We start from the raw sequence: 20,850 nt of genomic DNA, 5'->3' as shown, positions 1-20,850 counted from the left end.
GTTGGTTATAAACCAAGGATATCGCCTTGGTTAAGGTTCTGTGGACAAGTCATAAGGTGGAAAAGTCTACCATGGGAAGCGGTGGAGGACATGAACTCCAACTATCTGCATTTATCTTCTACTCCTGGGATTCATGTAGAAGGTATGTCTCTTCAAAATATTTTTATTTTCAAACTTTGTTAAAGGAAAGGTTAATATCTTTGCATCCTTGTTTTTAACTTCGTTAAAGGTTGGATTGATATTTGATAAAGCAAATGAATTATGCTTGCATTTACCCTACCTTATCTGTCATTCGGGGATGAATGTTCCTAGTAGGGGAGAATGAAATACCCTAGTTTCTAGACCCTAGGAAAATTTCCTATATTTCTAGTTCAGGGCAGGATATGGTTGGGGGAACTGAGTTGTACACTTGGGTACGGGTGGTATGGTCCAGTCGTATACAGACTAGTATTGGTTGGTAGGTTGGATTTGGTTACTGGAATAGGTATGATTGTATGGTATGAGTTGTATCGATTGGTAGGGATTGGTTCACTACTTTACTTAATCTTTGACTTAGTGGCTTAGGTTGGATCTGAGTATGAGTGGCTCACCATGAGTCGTAAGACAAGGTATGAGTCATACTATGGACTCGTATGGTGAACAATGTTCAATCCTCTTCTGGCTCTATTCTGCCAGGGGTATGGTTTATAGGTACTAGGCGTATACTTGGGTAAGACTTGGGTTTGGGTGAGTCACACCTTAGACAGTGTTGGGTTCAAGGGGGATACCTAAGGTACGAGTGGTGGGTACCACTCATACAGGGAGGGTACGAGCCACATTGCTTAGTCCTACCCTTTGGCGGGAATTAAATGCAGTTTAAGTGAGGGCAATTTGGACATTTTTTCACTTAACAAGGCCCTACTACTTTTAACCCACTTGGGAGGTTATTTTCCTTATTATTCTATTCTTTAATACTTAGAAAACACTCTTAAATCCTCTCTAAAGCTCTTGGGCAAGGGAAGCTAGGGTTTCAACTTAAGAATTAATTTGGGGCTTATGTTGGTGATTTCTCTCAATCATCTTCTTGGTTTAAGGCATGTACTCCTCCCTAATTATTAGTTCTAACTAAAGGAATGTTTTATACAATGTTGTAATGGAATGATTATTTTATGGTTTTGGGGGTTTTCAAATATATGTTGGGGTTTTGGTTATAAATGCTTGGTTATGGTTTTCCCATGTTTTAATTATGCTTTTATATGAATTAATGGTAGTTTTGGATAATTGGTTGCATGGGATTGGTTGTTTGGTAATTAGTTTTTGTTTTGGAAATACTATGCCCAATATGTTTGATAAAATGCCTATGATGATGATTTCACTATGTCATTGAATTTTTAATGGAACTATTGCATTGCTTAAACTTGGTAATTGAATTCAAAATGGTTTAAATGGTTTTGGAATCGTTAAATGGAATTGTTATGCTTAATAACTATTCTTGTGGGGTACAATGAAATATCCCAAGCAAGCATAATGGAACACTTGTGAGGTACAATGGAATCCCCTAAGCTAATATAATAACGGAACACTTATAGGGTATATGAGACTCCTCCAAGTAAACTTGGTGAATGGGTACAACTATAATCCCTTTACCTTAAAAGGTTTGTCTAAGGATAGTACTTTCAAGTTATAGTCGGTATGATGATAAAACTATCTAATAGCCTTGGTAAATTAAAATGCAATAATGGATTGGTTGGTTGGAAATTATTTTAATTAGGCACTAATGGCGGGTGTGATAGCTAACTGTGTAACTGGGAGTTCAATGAATAAACACTAGAAAATTATGTTTTTCGACATAAAGGGTAGAGCATGGCGACCCTTATATGATACTCTGAGGCACACAAAATCCTCAAAGTACATTATACATATGTATCATAGAGGGTGAGGGTACTTGGGAATCCCTTACTTTTATGGCATCTTTGGTTCGTACAGCTACATGTATTGAGGACCTTTTAGGGTGTTACACAGGATCTGTATAGCCCGTGGGTGGATTAGAACAGTTAAGCTATACATACCCACGTTAGTGGTTTCAAATACATGCTAAACCTTGTTTCCTTTCTCGGCATTGTTATATATATATGTATCGTTTGTGTGCATATGTATGGTCTTACATGGTTTTCAGAAATGGGATTATTTTATCCTTATCTTGAGTTAATGATAGAATTCAACCACTAACCCATCTTCGGGAAAGTGTATCCCCATGCGATGCAGGAATCAGCCATTCCACTCCTTCTGCTAGTGATCAGACTTCGGGATCAATATTTGGTTAGAAGTGGTGAGCTTCCATCTTCTTGGAAGGCTCCATTTCATAGATGTTATTTCATACTTTAGATTATTTATGGATATATTTTTTGGCTATGGTTGGGGACATGTCTCAACGAGATATTGTTATTCTTTTGGTTAGAGGGATTTGTGGAACTACTATGGGTTGGCATGGGCGGGATTGGTATGGGTGTCAACCTTGGTATTGGCTCTGATGCCATAGGACTAAATTTCTCACTGTCCTATCCTCTTTTATTTTGGGACTATATATAAAATTATTATGAATCTCATATGGTTATGGTTTTGATAAGGGTTTTGTTTGGTTAAGGCTATCGGTTTGTTTGGGGATGGTTGGACTCATTTGGGTCAGTCACGGTTATAGACCTATCCCTGAGACTGGATTTGGAAAGTTATATGCTATCTTGTTATAGATTCAAAATTTATCCACTTCAAGGTATGCGCTGTACGATTAGTTTGGGTAATTGGCAGTTGTCCCAAGTCCTAGATGAACTTGGGATGCCTATTACGACTAGGCCCCCTGTCGGGTCATATCATTCTACCCCTCTGACTATTTTCCATTGTTATCCCCCATCAAATTTGGCCCTTTTCCTTGTAAATCCCTAAAGATAATTCATTAAATTCCTTTAGTAGTGTCGGTACAAGAGTTACCACAAATTGAACAGTAGTACTCAATAGTCAATACAATATATCTCAAAAAATGAAAGAAAAGACAGATAATAGAAGAAAAAATGGGTAACTCTGACTTTGAGAGCTCATCTGATCTGTGAAGTCTATCTCAGCATGATCTTTACATAAACGTCGGCTAATAGTACTCGAATTTGCACCAAAAAGGTACAGAAGTGTAGTATTAGTACTAAAACAAAGGGTACGCAGTAGGCATCATCGAATGAAAGGGCTAAATCAAAATATAAAAACGATTAATGAGAGACAAATAAGCTAAGAAAAGGTAGTAGGGCAAACCAAGAATATACTCCAATACTGTTGTGCATAAATAAATCAACAAATCCAAAATAATAACCTAAATATTAAACAATTGTAACTACTAAATTGACCCTGATAAGCTAATAAGTTCGGAAAAATAGATATCCCAATGCAGGACCTCATAAGCCTGGAGGGTGAAATCAATGGAAAGTAAATAACTGAATAACCATAATTTACCAACTATCATTCCATAAGAAAGAATCCATCTGAACCATATCATATCATATCATAACCCAATCTCAATGTCTAACTCATATCGAAATTCAGTAGCATTATCGTCATTATCATCATTTGTCGGACTTGATCCAAAACTTATATTATTAATATCATAATCAATTATCATACTTGAATAGGAAAACATATCATCAATATCATAATCAATCACCGTATTTGAATCAAAACTCATATCATCAATATCATAATCAATTGTCGGACTTGAACCGCAACTCATACTATCAATATCATAATCAATCACCGTATTTGAACCATAACTCATACCATCAAATCATAAACTATCGGATTTTACTATAATTATCATCAACTCCCAATATCAAACCATCATAACCATTAATCATCTAATCTCCTCAAATTCCTCTAGAAAGCATTTCGATATATATAATAAATGTATAACAGTCTACCAAAACTAGCAGTCTACTAAAACTAGCTCAAATCTTGGCCTAAGGTGGGCTGGAGGAGCCCACTAATCCTCAAAATCCATTTTTAAGGTAACTTCTATCCCGAACAAGACTAAGGTATATAAATCCACTTAAAATTTTTAAATAATCCTTGATTAGTCCTAAGATAGAAATTCTATCTAAAACATGTGAAACTAAGTCAATTATGCCTAAATTACGGTTCCAAGATAGCCTGAGCAGTCTAACTAACCCCTTATATTCACAATCATGTTTCCAACACCTACATCCCATCCCAAATTTAGCATAAATAATAATTATACTACAAAATAGCTCAATCTATGAGGAGGGTAAACCTTGCCTTCCTGGATGTTGAAGAAAAACATGAATAATCTACTAAACCAATGATTTTCTATTTCAAGATGCCACACTATCAAAATCACAATCTACTCATCAAAACGAGTATAATGATACGATATTGCACTATTGTGCTTCGAATCCAAAATCATGTAAAAATATCATATGGGGCCCATTTGCAAATCGCACATTGGAAATCAACATTGAGCCTCCCCTGCTCAAGGACCATTTACCCTAAAAATAGGTGAATTTCGAGCTCTAGTGGTGCTACTATCAAGCCACCAAAATTATAGGGATTTTAGAAAAATATGAAGGAATTTATCAGGAAACTAAGGGAAGCTTAGCACAAATTCAAAGAAAATATGCGTAAATTAACTTCACCCAAGATCCAGCAATGATTCTCCTAAGTTTTTGCACTTTTTATGGCCCAATATTCTAAAGTACAGATAAAAATAAGGAAGATCGAGGTAAGTGGGGTATGTAAACCCTTTCCAGGTGCATAATTTTTGCTTAAGAAGACACCGAGTCTCTTAAGAAACTATTGCTTAAGTGACCTTGTGTTGCTTACGTGATACTTATCACTATCAGAAAATATCACATAAGCGATAGTAGTTTTGCTTACGGATACTATTTCTCTACCAAGCCTATTGCTTAAGAGAAACTTGATGGACCTTGCCAGATCCTTTGAGAGACTTGTTAGTTGCTAAAGCTATACACCACCACAAGCTAAGACTTGGAAAAATTCCAAGTCCCCGCTAACCTCTAGGGATTTATTCAAAATCCCATATGTGCAAATAGAATATGTACCCTTTTAAATTCGTAGTTGCAAACACAGTTAGGCAATCAAAATTTTCATCCTATGTTGGTTCAATTTAAAGTGGGTCCCACACCCGTATTCCATCTTTCTTGAGTTTCGGATAATAGCCCGATAAGAGTTTGAGAGCATCAAAACTCAGAACAAAGGTCTACCTATCCTAAAAACTAATATTTTGTAGTTGTTGGAATAGTCAGATTTGCATACGAGGACATTTGATTAAACTTTTTACCCAATAGTCAACTTGAACTAGTGAAGACTTCAAAATAGGAAATTAGCTATAAAAACCACATAAACTGGTCGATAACCAAACTTTCAGTTCCAGCAAGTCAAAAATGACTTGGGGAAACTATAGAAAAGCTCTAAGTGGAGAAAATAAGCAGAAATCTAGAAAATACCCGGGAGGGTCATTATAATATCCACTACTAAAAGAACTTTCATTCATGAAAGTAAAGGATTAGGATGCACCTAAAGCCTCAAATATGTGAGGATACTGGGTTCACATCATGCTCTCGATTTTCTAAGTAGCCTCTTCTACTTGGAGGTGTCTCTATTAATCCTTTGCAACCGGAATCTCTCTAGTGCACAATCGCCTAACATTACTTGCCAATATAGGAATAAGCTCCTCCATAAAGGTCAATCTCTCAACCAACTGAACTAAATCCCAGTTGAGCGCATAGAATGGATCAAGAATGTATCGCCATAATATAGAAACATGGAAAATGGATGGACATCAGTAAAATCTAGGCGTATATCTAACTCATAAGCTATCTCACTATAATACCCCATATTATACTTAGCTTAATTTTGCTCCTAGTTTTATGTGTAAGAGGCTTACAGCTTGAAAATTTCACTGAGTATTGGGGACTTAGTCTCATTTTTGGCCTCTTAATTTTAAGAATTTTTAAATTAGTCTTCCTGACCCTGAGATGTAGGTTTTTGAGTTAATTCATGTTAGGGGTGTAAGGAGCATGTCTCGAGGAAGTTTCAAATTTTTTGGATGAGGATTGATTCATATTTGGATTTTGATTCCAGTAGCTCACCGTGATAGTTGTTCATCGCGGTGGCTATAGTGGATGAAGCCTCATCGCATCGCGACGGCCTTTAATTCATGTTCCAGTTGCGAATTTAATTCTATAGAGGGGCAATTATGTCTTTTCCCTTAGTCCAATTCTTTAAAACACAAATTAAAACGTCGGTCAGGGCAATATATTCGTATTTTCCTTAAGTATTCTCTCAAAGAAACCCTAATCTTCCCCCAAGTTCATCAAATTCAATTACCCTCTCTTCAAGAAAATAAAGAAATCAAGTTTCAAAATCCCAGAACCTTGAAGGAAGCATACAGATTGTGTTTCTCTTTTAAGATTTAAGGTTTAAGGTATGTGTGAAAGTTCATCCATGGGCCCTTTTCACCCATGGAGTCCAAGAATGCCCTTTTGATATCAAATTATAAGTTTTTTAGATGTTTATGATGAATTGTCTCCATGAAGTTTTTACATATTTATGATGAATTGTCTCCATGAAGTTGTGATTGATTTTGATTATAAGTTATGTAATAAGTGTTTTTGATGGAATGAGACCTTATATGATTTGCGTATTGTAATCTTCATGTAAATCCCTAATTTATGGTTTTAGTATTTTAGTCTTCAATCACATGTTTTACTCATTCCTATGCTTTAATTCATGACTCTCATATGTTTGATGAAATGTCTAAATGTTGGGTTTTGAGAAATGATCCTTTATTATTGTTTTTAAAGCTTCATATGTCCTTATTGTAATTTTTATTCAGTGATGGAGGGTTACAAACACCTGATAATTAACTGTTTACATAATTTTAGTAACTTTAGAATGATTTCAGATAAACCATGAGCGTTGTCATTTAGTTAGTATAATGATCAGTTGTTTGCTCAGTTAAGCTTAGTTCAGTATATTAATCAGTGTCATTCAGTTGGGAGTAGGATTTAGCACCGAGAAACCCCAAGGATGGGGTCTCACCTGGCAGTATAGGGTATGACATATAGTAGTAGTCCCTTAGTTCCAAAACTACGTAGCCAGCGTAGATTAGCAATATCAACCTTCCAGTTGAGGGTTGATAAAGTATTTACCTGCAAGGTGAGGGTAACACATAACATATTAGAGTACCTGTTAGATGAAGGTGACTCATTAGTCCTTCAGGACATTACTTTAGTGGATCCACACAACCATTGTTAGTACCCGTGGCACAGTACTGACACCCTTACAGCTAGGGTTATTGGTTGGACCGTGATTTGCTCAGATTGGTGTATCTCAGTTAGATGATACCTTCCAAAGTTTCAGTTCAGTATTCAATACAGAATTTAGTTCAAGTTTGCTTGATCATAGAATACAGTTCATCAGTTATTGAGTTACTAGATTTTAGTATTTTTGTTTTATAGACTATTTCAGTATCTTGCTATATGCTTAGTAATTATTCTAATATTTTTGAGATTTCACATATTTATGTATCAGTTATCTCATGTTATTCAGTCTGTCATTATTTCATGCACATGAACCTATGCATTTTAGCCTAACCTCATTTTATATACTAGTACATTCAAAGTTCTAACCATATACTTTTCTTCACATTATGATATCGTATTTCATATATTCGGACGAAAAATATACTGACCGTACTGAGACAGTTTATCTTATCAGTAGCAACAGTTGTGGTGACTCCCCATATATTGAGGTCCTGTTATGTTACTTTAGTATTTACGTATTTCTTTTTAGTTAGATAGGTTTGGAGTTAGTTGCGGCCTATCCCATCAACTCTTTAGTTAGTTTAGAGGTTTTCAGATGTTTCATTCATTTAGATAATTAGTAATTTTATCAGTTGTTTGATCATTCTTTTAGTATGTCATTAGACGTTTAGACTTATGATTTAAATTGTATATTTAGTATTCTAACCTTGTGGCTTTATTTAGTTGTTTCCATGCACGTTCATTATCAGTAAATTATTTAGTACTCAAAGCAGGTACCAGCTTATGGGTTAGCTTGTGGTCACTTATGACCTTAAGCAGCGTTGTTGCAACTAGGGGATAGCCTCAAGTTGTGAAAAAACTTTGTATCAGAGACTAATATTTTACAATGTCCTAGAGGATCTAAAAGCTGCGTTGAGTAAGGTTTTTTATATGAGTGTGAAACGCACCACACTTATGGACAATAGGGTACAAGATATTTTAGGAAAAGTTTCATTTATTTTAGTATTCATGTCATGCAAATGAGCATGAGCTCTATTTAAACTCTCTTTCTAATCCATCCTTTATTCCATTCACCCAGATAGAATAACAGAAGAGGGAATGGAAACTAGCGTGCACCTCTGCCTGTTTAGGAATATCCCCTAAATAAGCCCGTCTCTCATGCCAATTTCAGAGCTGCATTCACTATCTGAGGTCTCATTAGCTACTCATAATAATCAACAGGTTGTTTTCAAATCTAATCCAATGGAAAATACAGTTATATCTAGGATTTGGAATTTTACCTGAATGAATCCCCCTTTATTTTTGGGATCTATGTCAAAGGAGGATCTAGAGGAGTTTCTTGATATGGTTTAAAAGGAAGATGATATCATTGGTGTCATTTGACTGAGAGTTCAGAGTTACTTGCTTACCTATTTCAGGATGTAGCTCATATATGGTATAAGCAGTGGAAGGAGGATAGAGGTATTAAGGCAGGGCCTATTGAGTGGGAGAAGTTTGCTACAACCATTTTAGATAGGTTCTTTCCTTTAGAATTAAAGGAATCTATGGTGCTGGATTTTATTAATTTTAAGTAGGATAATATGAGTGAGAAGGAATACTCACTCATGTTCACTCAGTTGGCAAGGTATGCTCCTTTGATGGTGGATGATAATAGGTCTAGAATGAGTAAGCTCGTGTCTGGTATATCTTATAGTGTGGTCAAGGAGTGTAGAACTGCAATGGTGATTAAGGAGATGGACAAATCTAGGCTTTGGTCCACGCTTAACAGATTAAGGAACAAGAGTTTAAGAAGAAAAAAAGAGAGAATAAGAGGGCTAAAATTGGTAGCTTTAATTTTTCTCAACCTACGTCAGAGGGTTGTAACCATTCTTAGTTCCATTAGAAATTTTTGGCCATATCTCTACCTTCATCTAGTGCACCAATGCTAAAGTTTTGGAATGATAATCAGGATAGAGCGTCAGGCTCCAAGTTCCAGAGTAGTAAGAACAGTGGTCGTACTAATCCTATTTGCAAGAAATGTGGGAGAAACCATCAGGGTATGTATAGATCCGACAGTGATGTGTGTTTTGGGTATGTCAAGCCATGCCACAAAGTCAGGGATTGTCTGAAAGGTAGTCAGCAGGGTCAGTCCAATTATTCTCTAGTTCTATCTGGTCGCTCGACTCAGCAGGGTGTCGCGTCCAGTGCCACCAGTGGGTAGCGCCAAAATATATTATATTCACTCCATTCCCATCGTGATTAGGAAATCTCTCCTGATGTGGTTACGGGTATGTTACAGGTCTTTCATCTTTATGTTTATGCTTTTTTAGATCCCGGAGCTTCACTTTCTTTAGTGACCACCTATATAGCTGTTGATTTTGGTGTCAGTCAAAAACTCTAGAAGATCCTTTCTTAGTATCTACCCAAGTAGGTAAATCTATCAAAGCCAAACGGGTATACTAAAATTTCTCGATCATAGTGTCTCTGGAAATCACTTCTGTAGACCTTGTGGAGTTAAATATGACTAATTTTGATGTCATTCTTGGCATAGATTGGCTCCACTCATTCTATGCTTCAGTTGACTGTATAAATAGAGTCGTCTAGTTCCAGTTTCCTAGTGAACCAGTTATTGAATAGAGGGGTAGTACTTCAGTATTAAGGGGTCAGATTATGTCATATCTTAGAGCGAGAAAAATGATATCAAATGTGTGCATGTACAGTATTGTTTGAGTCAAATACTCTAATTTTGAGACTCCAAGATTCGAGTCAGCTTCAGTAGTAAGGGAATTTCTAGATATATTCCCTGAAGATTTTCCCAAAGTTCCTTCTCAAAACGAAATTGACTTTGGAAAAGATCTCTTTCCAGATACCCAACCTATCTCTATTTCATCCTATAGAATTGTGCCAACTAAGATAAAAGAGTTAAAAGAACAGTCGAAAGATCTCTTTGATATGGGATTTATTAGGCCCAGTGTTTCCCCATGGGGCGCTCCAGTCCTTTTCATGCATAAGAAAGATGGTTCATTCAAAATGTGCATCAATTACCGTTAGTTGAACAACGTCACAATCAATAATAAGTACCCACTCCCCAGGATGGATGACTTATTCGACCAACTTCAGGGTGCCAGTTATTTCTCTATGATAAACCTCAGATCTAGCTATCATCAGCTCAGAGTCATCGAATGTGACATTCCAAAAATAACTTTCTAAAATTGGTATGGTCTCTTTGAATTTCTTGTTATGTATTTTGGAATTAATAAATATGGTGTTCAAGCAGTACTAGGACATGTTCATCATAGTCTTCATTGATAATATTCTTGTCTACTCCCACAGTGAAAATAATCACGCACACCATCCCAGAATCATATTGTAGACTATTAAAGCCCATCATTTAGTTGCCAAATTTAGTAATTGTGAGTTTTTGCTAAGATTAGTAGAATTCCTTTGCCATATTATTTCTGAAGATGGAATCAGAGTTGACTCTCAAAAGACCAAAGTAGTAAGAAACTGGTGTTGACCCATCTCTCCATCAGATATCAGGAATTTCTTAGGTTCGACTTGCTATTACAAATGGTTTGTTGAAGGGTTTTTATATATTGCGTCTCCCATGTCTTGATTGACTCAGAAGAAAGTCAAGTTTCAGTGGTTAGATTCTTGTGAAAAGAGCTTTTAGGAGTTGAAGACTCGACTCACCTCAGCCCCATTCTTGACTTTGTCAGATGGTTTAGAGGGAATTGTTGTTTACTGTGTTTCTTCAAGAGTTCGCCATGGCTGTGTGTTGATGCAGAGAGTTAAGGATATATCCTATGCCCTTAGACAACTTAAACCCTATGAAAAGAATTACCCTACCCATGACCTTGAGTTGGCAGCTATTGTTTTTGCCTTGAAGATTTAGAGGCATTATCTTTATGGGTTTCATGTTTATGTGTTCACGGATCACAAAATTTTTTAGTATGTGTTTTCACAGAAAGATTTAAATCAGAGTTGTTGAAAGATTATGATATGAGTGTGTTGTATCATCCGGGAAAGGCCAATGTAGTGAAAGACGCCCTTAGAAGATTTTCTATGGGTAGTGTTACTCATGTTGATAATGATAAGAGAAATTTAGTCAGAGAGTTTCATTAGCTTGCTAGACTAGGTGTTCGGTTAGTTGAATTAGCTAAGGGTAATGTATGGGTTTAGAATTGTTAGAATCATCTTTTGTTGCCAATGTGAAGGAAAAGCAAGATAGGGATTCTAGTTTGGATAAGTTAAAGGAATTTGTGAGAGACCAGAAGTAAGGGGTTTTCTTCTAAGGGGGAGATGGTGTGTAATAATGTTAGTGTAGACTTTGTGTGCCATGTTTATATGGTTTGAGATAGCAAATCCTTGCAAAAATGCATGGTGCACATTATTCTATTAACCTAGGTGCCATTAAGATATACCGTGATTTTTGGGAAATATATTGGTAGAGCAGTATAAAGAGGGATATTATAGAGTGTTTAGCTATGTGTTCTAATTATCAACAGGTTAAAGTTGAACACCACAGGCCTAGTGGTACAATGAAGGAGTTCAACATTCCTACTTGGAAGTGGAAAGAAGTACACATGGATTTTGTGATGGGTTGGCCTCATTTGCGTTGGCAACATTATTCGATATGGGTTATTGTAGACAGAATTAACAAATGAGCCCATTTCTTTCAAGTCCATACTTCTTATTCGGTCAAGGACTATGCCAAACACTATATTAGAGAGTTGATTAGGTTGCATGAAGTCCCGTTGTGTATCATTTTAGATAGAGGTACTCAGTTTACCTATCACTTTTGGAAGGATTTTTTGAAGGTTCTTGGTACCCAAGTTCATCTCAGTGCAACTTTTCATCCTCAGACAGACGGTTAGGCAGAGAGGACCATTCTGACCCTAGAAGATATGTTGAGGGAGTGTGTTCTTGATTTCAAGGGTAGTTGGAATAATTAATTCCCTTTGATCGAGTTTTCCTACAATAGTAGTTATCACTCCATTATTTAAAGGGATCCATCTAAGGTACACTATAGGGGGAGATTTACATCTTCTATTGGTTGGTTTGATGTAGGTGAGACTGCTTTGATAGGACAAGATTCGGTATTTGATGCAACAGAAAAAGGTTCAGTTGATTAGGGAGAGGCTTAAGATAACCCAAAGTCATCAAAAATCCTATGTATATGTGATGAGTACAAACCTTGAGTTTAAGGTTGGTAATTCAGTCTATTTGAAAATCTCACCTATAAAAGGGGTGAAAAGATTTGGCAAAAAAGGGAAACTCAGTCCCCGATGTGTTTGCCCTTATAGAATCTTGAGTCGTTTAGGGAAGGTAGCTTACTAGCTTGAGTTGTCTAAAGATTTTGCATTAGTGCATCCAGTGTTCGATATTTCCTTATTAAAGAAGTGTATTGGTGACCGAGTTGTTGTAGTTCCTTTAGAAAGCACAGATGTTCAGGATAGCCTTTCTTACGAAGAAACCCCAATCGAGATCCTTGATCGTCAGACATATACTTAGGAACAAAGAAGTTCCCTTGGTCAAAGTTCTTTGGCGTAATCATTCTATTGAGGGAGCCACTTGGAAAGAAAAATAAGATACACGTACCAACTACGCTCATCTTTTCTCTGCAAAATCATACTTAACTTAAGGTAACAGTTTTTCTTAGATTGTCTCTTTTCCATTCTCTTCTCCATCTATATAATCATTCTCATGTCTTTTCATGATTTCACAAATTCCGTTCACTTATGTATCTTGTTTCATACTCAGTCTTGTAATCATGTTTTCATTTACGCATGCTAGTATATGATTTCAGTTTCACCAATTTCTCAGCTTAATCAGTCTAATTCGAGGACGAATATGCCCAAATGGGAGATATTGTAATACCCCGTATTATACTTAGCTTAGTTCCTTCTAATTGCATGTATAATAGGCTTACATCCTAAAAATTTCACTAAGTGTTAGGGACTTAGTCTTTTTTTTTGGACTCTTAACTTCGAGGATTTTTAAATTGGTCTTCCCTATATTGAGACGCAGGTTTTGGAATTAATTCATGTTCAGAGGTGTAAGGAGCATGTCTTGGAGAAGTTTTGGATTTTTCAAATGAGGATTGAGTCATGTTTGAATTTTGATGGAAGCAGCTCACTGCGATAGTGGGGCATCGCGGTGGCTAAAGAGGTGGACGCCTCACCTCATCGCGGTGGCCTTTTAATTCACGTTCTAGTTGAGAATTTAATTCTCTGAGGGGAACTTGAGTCTTTTTCCCTTAATCCAATTCATAAAAACATTGATTAGGGCATGCCTATTTCCCCCAATTCTCCTCTCAAAGAAACCCTAATCCTCCCCCAAGTTCATCAAATTCAATTACCTCCTTTTCAAGAAAACCAGGAAATCAAGTTCCCAAATCTAACAACTTTCAAGGAAGCTTAAAGATTTGTGTTTCTCTTTCAACATTTAAGATTTAAGGTATGTTTGATGTTCTTCCATGGTCCCTTTTCACCCATGGAGTCCAAGAATCCCCTTTTGATATCAAATTATGAGTATTTACATGTTTATGATGAATTATCTCCATGAAGTGGTTATTGATTTGATTATAAATTATGTTACAAGTGTTTTTTGATGGAATGAGATCTTATATGATTGAAGTATTGAAATACGTATGTTAAATCCCTAATTCATCATTTTAGTATTGTAACTTTGGTTTTAATCACATTCTTTACCCATTCCCATGCTTAAATTCACGAGTCCCATGTGTTTGATGAAATGGCTAAATGTTAGGTTTTTAGCATTGATCCTTTATTATTGTTTTTTAAAGTGTCATATGTCCTTATTGTTATTTTTATTTAGTCTTGGAGGGTTATGAACACCCAATACTTATCTATTTACATAATTTGAGTATCTTTAGAATGATTTCAAATAAGCCATGAGCATTGTAATTCAGTTAGTATCATGATCATTTGTTTGCTCAATTAAGCTTAGTTCAGTCCATTAATTAGTGTCATTCAGTTGGGAGTACGATTTAACATAGAGCAAACCCAAGGATGGGGGCTCACCTTCCAGTAGAAGGTGTGACCTTTAGTAGCAGCCCCTTATTTCAAGAACTACATAGCCAGCGTAGGTTAATGATATCGACCTGCAAGTTAAGGGTTGATAAATTGTTTACCAGCTATTTGATGGTAACACATATCTCATTAGAGCACTTACCTGATGAGGGTGACTCATTAGTCCTTCAGTACATTAGTTTTGTTGATCCATATAGCTATTGTTAGTACCCATGGCATGGTACTGACACCCCTCCAACTGGGTTACTGGTTGGACCCCGATTAGCTCAGATTGGGGAATGTCAGTTAGATGATACCTCTCACAATCTCCGTTCAGTATTCAATATAAAATTCAATTTAGGTTTGCTTGAACATACCATATAGTTCATCAGATATTTAGTTACCAGATTTCAGTATGTCAGATTATAGAATATTTAGGTATTATGCTATATGCTCGGTCATGTATTCTCAGATTTTATAGCTTTCAAGCATTTATGAATCAATTATCTTATGCTATTCAGTCAGTCATTACTTCATGCACATGAACCAACTCATTTTAGCCTAACTTTATCTCATATACCAGTATATTCAAAGTATTGACCGCATACTATTCTTCGCGCTATGAAGTCTTATATCAAGGACGCACAATTTCCTGACCGTGCTTAGACAGTTCAGCTTATCAGTAGCAGCAGTTGTGGTGAGTCCTCATATGTCAAGAACCTATTATGTTATTTCAGTATTTATGTATTTCTTTTCAGTTAGTTTAGTTTGGAGTTAGTTAGGGCTTGTCCCATCAACTCTTCAGTCAGTTTAGAGGCTTTCAGATGTTTTAGTCATTCAGTATGTCGTCAAACGTTTAGACTTATCATTAAAATTGTATTTTCAATATTTGAACCTTATGGCTTTATTCCGTTGTTTCCATACATGTTCATTATTAGTATATTATTCAGTGCTCACAGCATGTACCAACTCATGGGTTAGCTTGTGTTCACTTGTGACCGTAAGCACCGTTGTCGCGACTAGGGGGTATCCTCGGGTCATGACAATCACCAACTATGTGAAGAATCTCAAATGGTCTAATATATCTGGGTCTGAGCTTGCTTTTCCTCCCGAACCTCATCACAACCTTAATGGGTGATACTAGAAGGAATAAATGGTCACAAACTCCAAATCTCAAGGCAGGAAGTCTATGATTTGCATAAGCTTTTTTCCTACTCTGAGCTGCCCTCAACCTATTCTGGATCACCCTGACTTTATCCAATGACTTCTGAAGCAAGTCAATACCGCGGAGTCTAATCTTAAATGTCTCAAACCAACCAATTGGATAATGATATCATCTGCCAAATAAAACCTCAAAAGGCTCCATATCAATACTCTAATGGTCATTATTATTATACGCGAACTCTACCAAATCCAAATGATGTTCCCACAGACCTCAAGAATTCATAACACAGGCTTGGAGCATATCCTCAAAAACCTGAATAGTTTGATCTGATTGATCGTCAGTTTATAGATAAAAGGTTATTCTAAGATCCACCTGGGTACCCAACTCCTCCTAAATAGCACTCCAAAAGCTAAAAGTGAATACTGAGACCTCATCTAAAATGATAGATATAGGCACTCCATGAAAACAGACTATCTCACAGACATAGATACGGGCTAGCCTCTTGACACTTAAAGACATCTGAATAGGAATGAAAGGTTCTGACATGGCCAATTGATCCACAATGACCCCAATACCATTAGAACCACATAAAGTACGAGGCAATAAACTAACAAAGTCCATAATAATCGTATCCCACTTTAACTAGGGAATGGTCAACCTCTGAATCAATCCACCGGGTTTGTGATACTCATCATTCACCTACTAACAACATAGGAAATGAGCTATAAAGTCTACCATATCTCTCTTTATACCACTCTACTAATAATGTTGTCTTAAATCTCTATACATATTGGTTATATCCAAGTCAATAGAATATCTGAAGCTCTAAGCCTCATGCGAAATCAACTAAATCAAGACATAAACCCTTAAAACGTAAATATGGCTATCGAATCTTAAAACACCATCAGAATCTATAGTAGCCCTCTTGGATTCACCACTCAAAACCTGATCTGAAATGATGCAAAGTCTCTTATCCTACAATTAATGACTCTGAATCTGCTTGAATAGTGAATACCCCATCCCAACAATGTAAGAACCTCCTAGGATCTGAACTATCAAGTCCCACCATCAAGTTGCCTAAGGACTGGATGTCCTGTGCCAATTTCCTCTAAGAAATTGATATACAAGCCAATCTACCCACACTAATCACCTTCTGACTCAAATCATCCGCTACCACATTCACGCTGCTGGGATGATACAAGATAGATATGCCATAACCTATAAGCAACTCCATCCATCTACACTTTCTAGAATTTTCTCTCTTTGGGTAAAAAGATATTGAAGACTATGATGATCTATGCAGATCTCATAATACACGCCATAAAGATAATGCCTCTAAATCGAAGAGCAAAATTGTCGTCGCCAACTCCAAATCATGAGTGATGCACCTTCAGCTTCCTGGAAGCATAAGCGATAACACGACCCTACTGCATTATCAAATAAACTAAACAAAAACCCGAAGGACCACAATACATGGTGAATCCCTCACCCACAATAAGAAGAGCCAAGATTAGAGATGAAGTAAGAAATTCCTTGAGCTTTCCAAAGCTCAACTCACACTCATCGAACTGTTAAAAATAAACCTCATTTTGAGTCAATATCATCATAAGCATTGCCATAGTAGCAAAACTTTCAATGAACCGTCGATAATAACTAGCCAAACTAATAATGCTACGAACCTTAGACGAAGATGTATCCTGGCCCGATCAAGAATAGCCTCAATCTTTATTGGGTCTACAATAATCACATTCTTAGAGACCATTTACCCAAGGAATGCCTTCGACTCAAGACAAAACTGACAGTTAGAGAATTTGTAAAAAGGCATATGATCTCTCAAAGTCTAGAGAACAACCCTCAAATATTGCATATGATCCTCTTTACTCCCCCAATACACAAATATTTTGTCGATGAACACAATCATAAAAGAATCCACATAAGGTTCTAACACTCAATTCATCAAATCCATAAATGTGACTGGGGCATTAATCAACCCAAAAGACATTACTAGGAACTCATAATGTCAATAACGTGTCCTAATAGATATCTTTGGGATATTCTCAACTTAAATCCTCAATTTATGGTAACCAGACATAAAGTGAATCTTAGAAACTGTGTTGCATCATGAAGCTGGTCAAATAAATCATCAATGTAAAGCATAAGATAATGGTTCTTTACCATCACCTTATTAAGTTGTCTGTAATCAATATGCATATGCATGGAGCCATCCTTTTTCATTATAAACAACATAGGAGCATCCAAAGAAGACATACAATGTCTAATAAAACCCTTACCGAAAAAGATCCTGAAGTTTATAATTTAGCTCTTCAAGCTCTGCAGGTGACATGTGGTAAGGTTCCATAGAAATAGGTTGGGTGCCTACTCAAGATTACTAAGAAACTCAATATCACATGGAGGATCAATACCAGGTAGATCTGTAGGGAAAAATAAGGAAACTTATGATCTATAGGAATAGAGTCAAACAATGGATTCTCCACATTAACATCATGAATATAAGTAAGATAAAACTTAAAACCCCTTAAAATAAGTCTCTTAGCTTAAATATAAGAAATAATCCCCCTCAGCTCACGATTAACTGATCCCTGCCATATCACCGAGGGTATATTGGGCATAGCAAAGATAATGTTCCTAGCAACACAATCCAGGACCGCATGATCGTGGGATAACCAGTCCATGCCAAGAATCACATCAAAATTTACCATGTCTAATATAATAAGATCCGCATTAGTATCAAACTCTCAAACAGTCAGAACATATGATCTATACACCTGATCTACAACAAAATAATCACCCACGTTAGTAGATACAAATAATGGCACAGATAATTAATCTCAACGTTACTCTAACCATGAGGAAAAATAAGTAGACACATAAGAATAAGTTGATTTCATATCAAATAAAGAAAAGGTTGAATGATAGCACACTAAGATCATACCTATGATAACTGAATCTAAAGACTCTACCTCGGGTCTAGCAGGTACTTTATACAACTGACCTCGCCAATATCTAGATGGGCTCCTGCCTGATCTCTTGTCCTTCCTGCCTAAGAGCCTCTACGAGCTCCTTGGGGAACATCCCCACGACCATGTATACCATCTCTAGTTGGAGATGAACTGCCCTAATAGGTGGAACACTCTAATCTAAAGAAACAATCGCTCCACAATCGGGGCACTCTCTCAAGAAATGACAAAAAGCTCCAAAAATATAACATGCCACAAGCGTTATACTAAAACTATAAGATCTAATTGATAAGGAATAACCACCATGACTAGAATAACCAGAAGAGTAATCCCTCAAAGATAGACCACCTGTACTGACTAAGATGATCACTAAAACTAGACTGGCCTCCATCGATAATATGAAGTACCACCTTTACAGGCCTACTAGACTGACCCTGATGCTGATATGGCTGGTGTAGAGGGTACCAACCTTAAAAACCACTTTATCAAAATCGTGAAACACTATGTATCCCACTGCAACTACCCTATTATCGCTGCCCCCTTAGACCTCGTTATGTATCTCCTCCATAATATTAGCATGATCAGAAACCTCAGAAAAAGAACTACCCATAACAAATAAACTTTGTGTAGACATGCAAAGAGGGAGTCTCAGTCCCCTAACAAAGAAATTAACCCTTTCATATGCAGAAATTATAATAGAAATAGCATACATGGCCAACTCATAAAATTGAGACACATACTCCACGACAGTTATAGATCCCTGCTCCAACTCTTAGAACTAATCCCTCATATGATCCCTAAGAGTGTGAGATATATAATTATCCAAGAAGATCTCTTAGAATTGAGTACATGTCAATAGAGGTAGATCCAACTGGCTTGGAATCAAGATAACCTATCAAGCTACCAAGTCCAATTGAAAAGTAGTGTAATCCATACTATGAGTCTCAACTAGGAAAAAATTATGGAGCATATCCTTACAAGTAATCTGAATCTCATATGTATCCTCTCATGGTTCACCAAAAAACCTAGGGAAAGCCAATATTTAAAATCGACCCAATATTTTTTGCTCCTAAATAGATATATCATGTTGGGCCACTATTGGCTAAAAAACTACCAGTTGAGCAACTTCCAATGTAGGAGGTACCTTAACTCCAAGAGTTATAGCTACATGTTGAGCGTCCTCCTCAGTACCACTCTGATTTATAGACTATGCAACATCAGATGGTGTACTACTAAGTAATACCAAAAGCTAAACCAAAGTATCCCAAAGCACCGAAGAAGAAATAAGCGTCAATGGATCCTGGGTTGGTCCCAGGCCCACCACTAGCTGAGGATGAAGAATCTATGGCTTAAGGACAGAAATAGGGTTTGGGAAAGGCCCTCTATCCTTCTCCCTACTTAGGGATGTATCTCCTGGCTATCTACAACCTGTAGGTCATCCATAAATATCAACAAGATTCCTAGGCTAGGTCTTGGGATCCTCATCTTATGTAGTGGTAGCGCATGTCCTAGCCATCTGTGAAAGAGTGAAATCAAAGGGAATTTTTTAGAACTAGCTCAAACTCTTACTACAAGATAAGTGAAAGAGTGAAGAGCTACCCAAAAAGTTTTATAGCTTTCCAAAGATAAGAAATGAATGACATCATTTTGATCCATGGGACTCTACTAGACTTTTGTTCTTATACCAACAATCTTGGTGAACCTAGGCTCTGATACAGATTTGTCACGACCCTAATTATGAATCATGACATCACCGACTTTATTCCTTTAGTAGGTAAACCATACTGTAGCCCAGAGCTATAAGAATGGGCTAACTTATTAAAAAATGGCCTAAAATGCTGGAAATCAACCATTTAAGGATTGTAATAACAGTAAAACAATGAATATAGTCTAAAAGATAGATAAAGCATAAACAACCATCGTATGACCTAGTATTGTTGGTACAAGAGCTACTACAAATGAAACATTAGTACTTAATAGTCAATACAATCTATCTCAGATAATAAAATACAAGACATAGAAAATGGAAGGAAAAAGGGTCAACTCTGACTCCGAGAGCTCATACAATCTCCAAAATCTAACTCAGCAAGATCATCAAGTCACCGATGGCTACTACTACTCGAATCTACACCAAAAAGTAAAAGAAGTGTAGTATGAATATCAAAACCACAAACACCCAGTAGGCATCATCATCCAACAGAGCTAAATTATGATATAAATACAATAAAATACAAGATAAATAATCTAAGTAGAGGTAAAAGGAAAAACTTGGAATAAACTCCAACAATGCTGTGTATAAATAAATTAATAAATCTGAAAAAATAATGTAATGATCACACAATTATAACTAGTGAATTGGACCCCTGTAAACCAAT

Source organism: Capsicum annuum, chromosome 2 (genome assembly GCF_002878395.1).
Source record: "Capsicum annuum cultivar UCD-10X-F1 chromosome 2, UCD10Xv1.1, whole genome shotgun sequence".
Taxonomy (NCBI): domain Eukaryota; kingdom Viridiplantae; phylum Streptophyta; class Magnoliopsida; order Solanales; family Solanaceae; genus Capsicum; species Capsicum annuum.
This window is presented reverse-complemented; position numbering follows the sequence as displayed.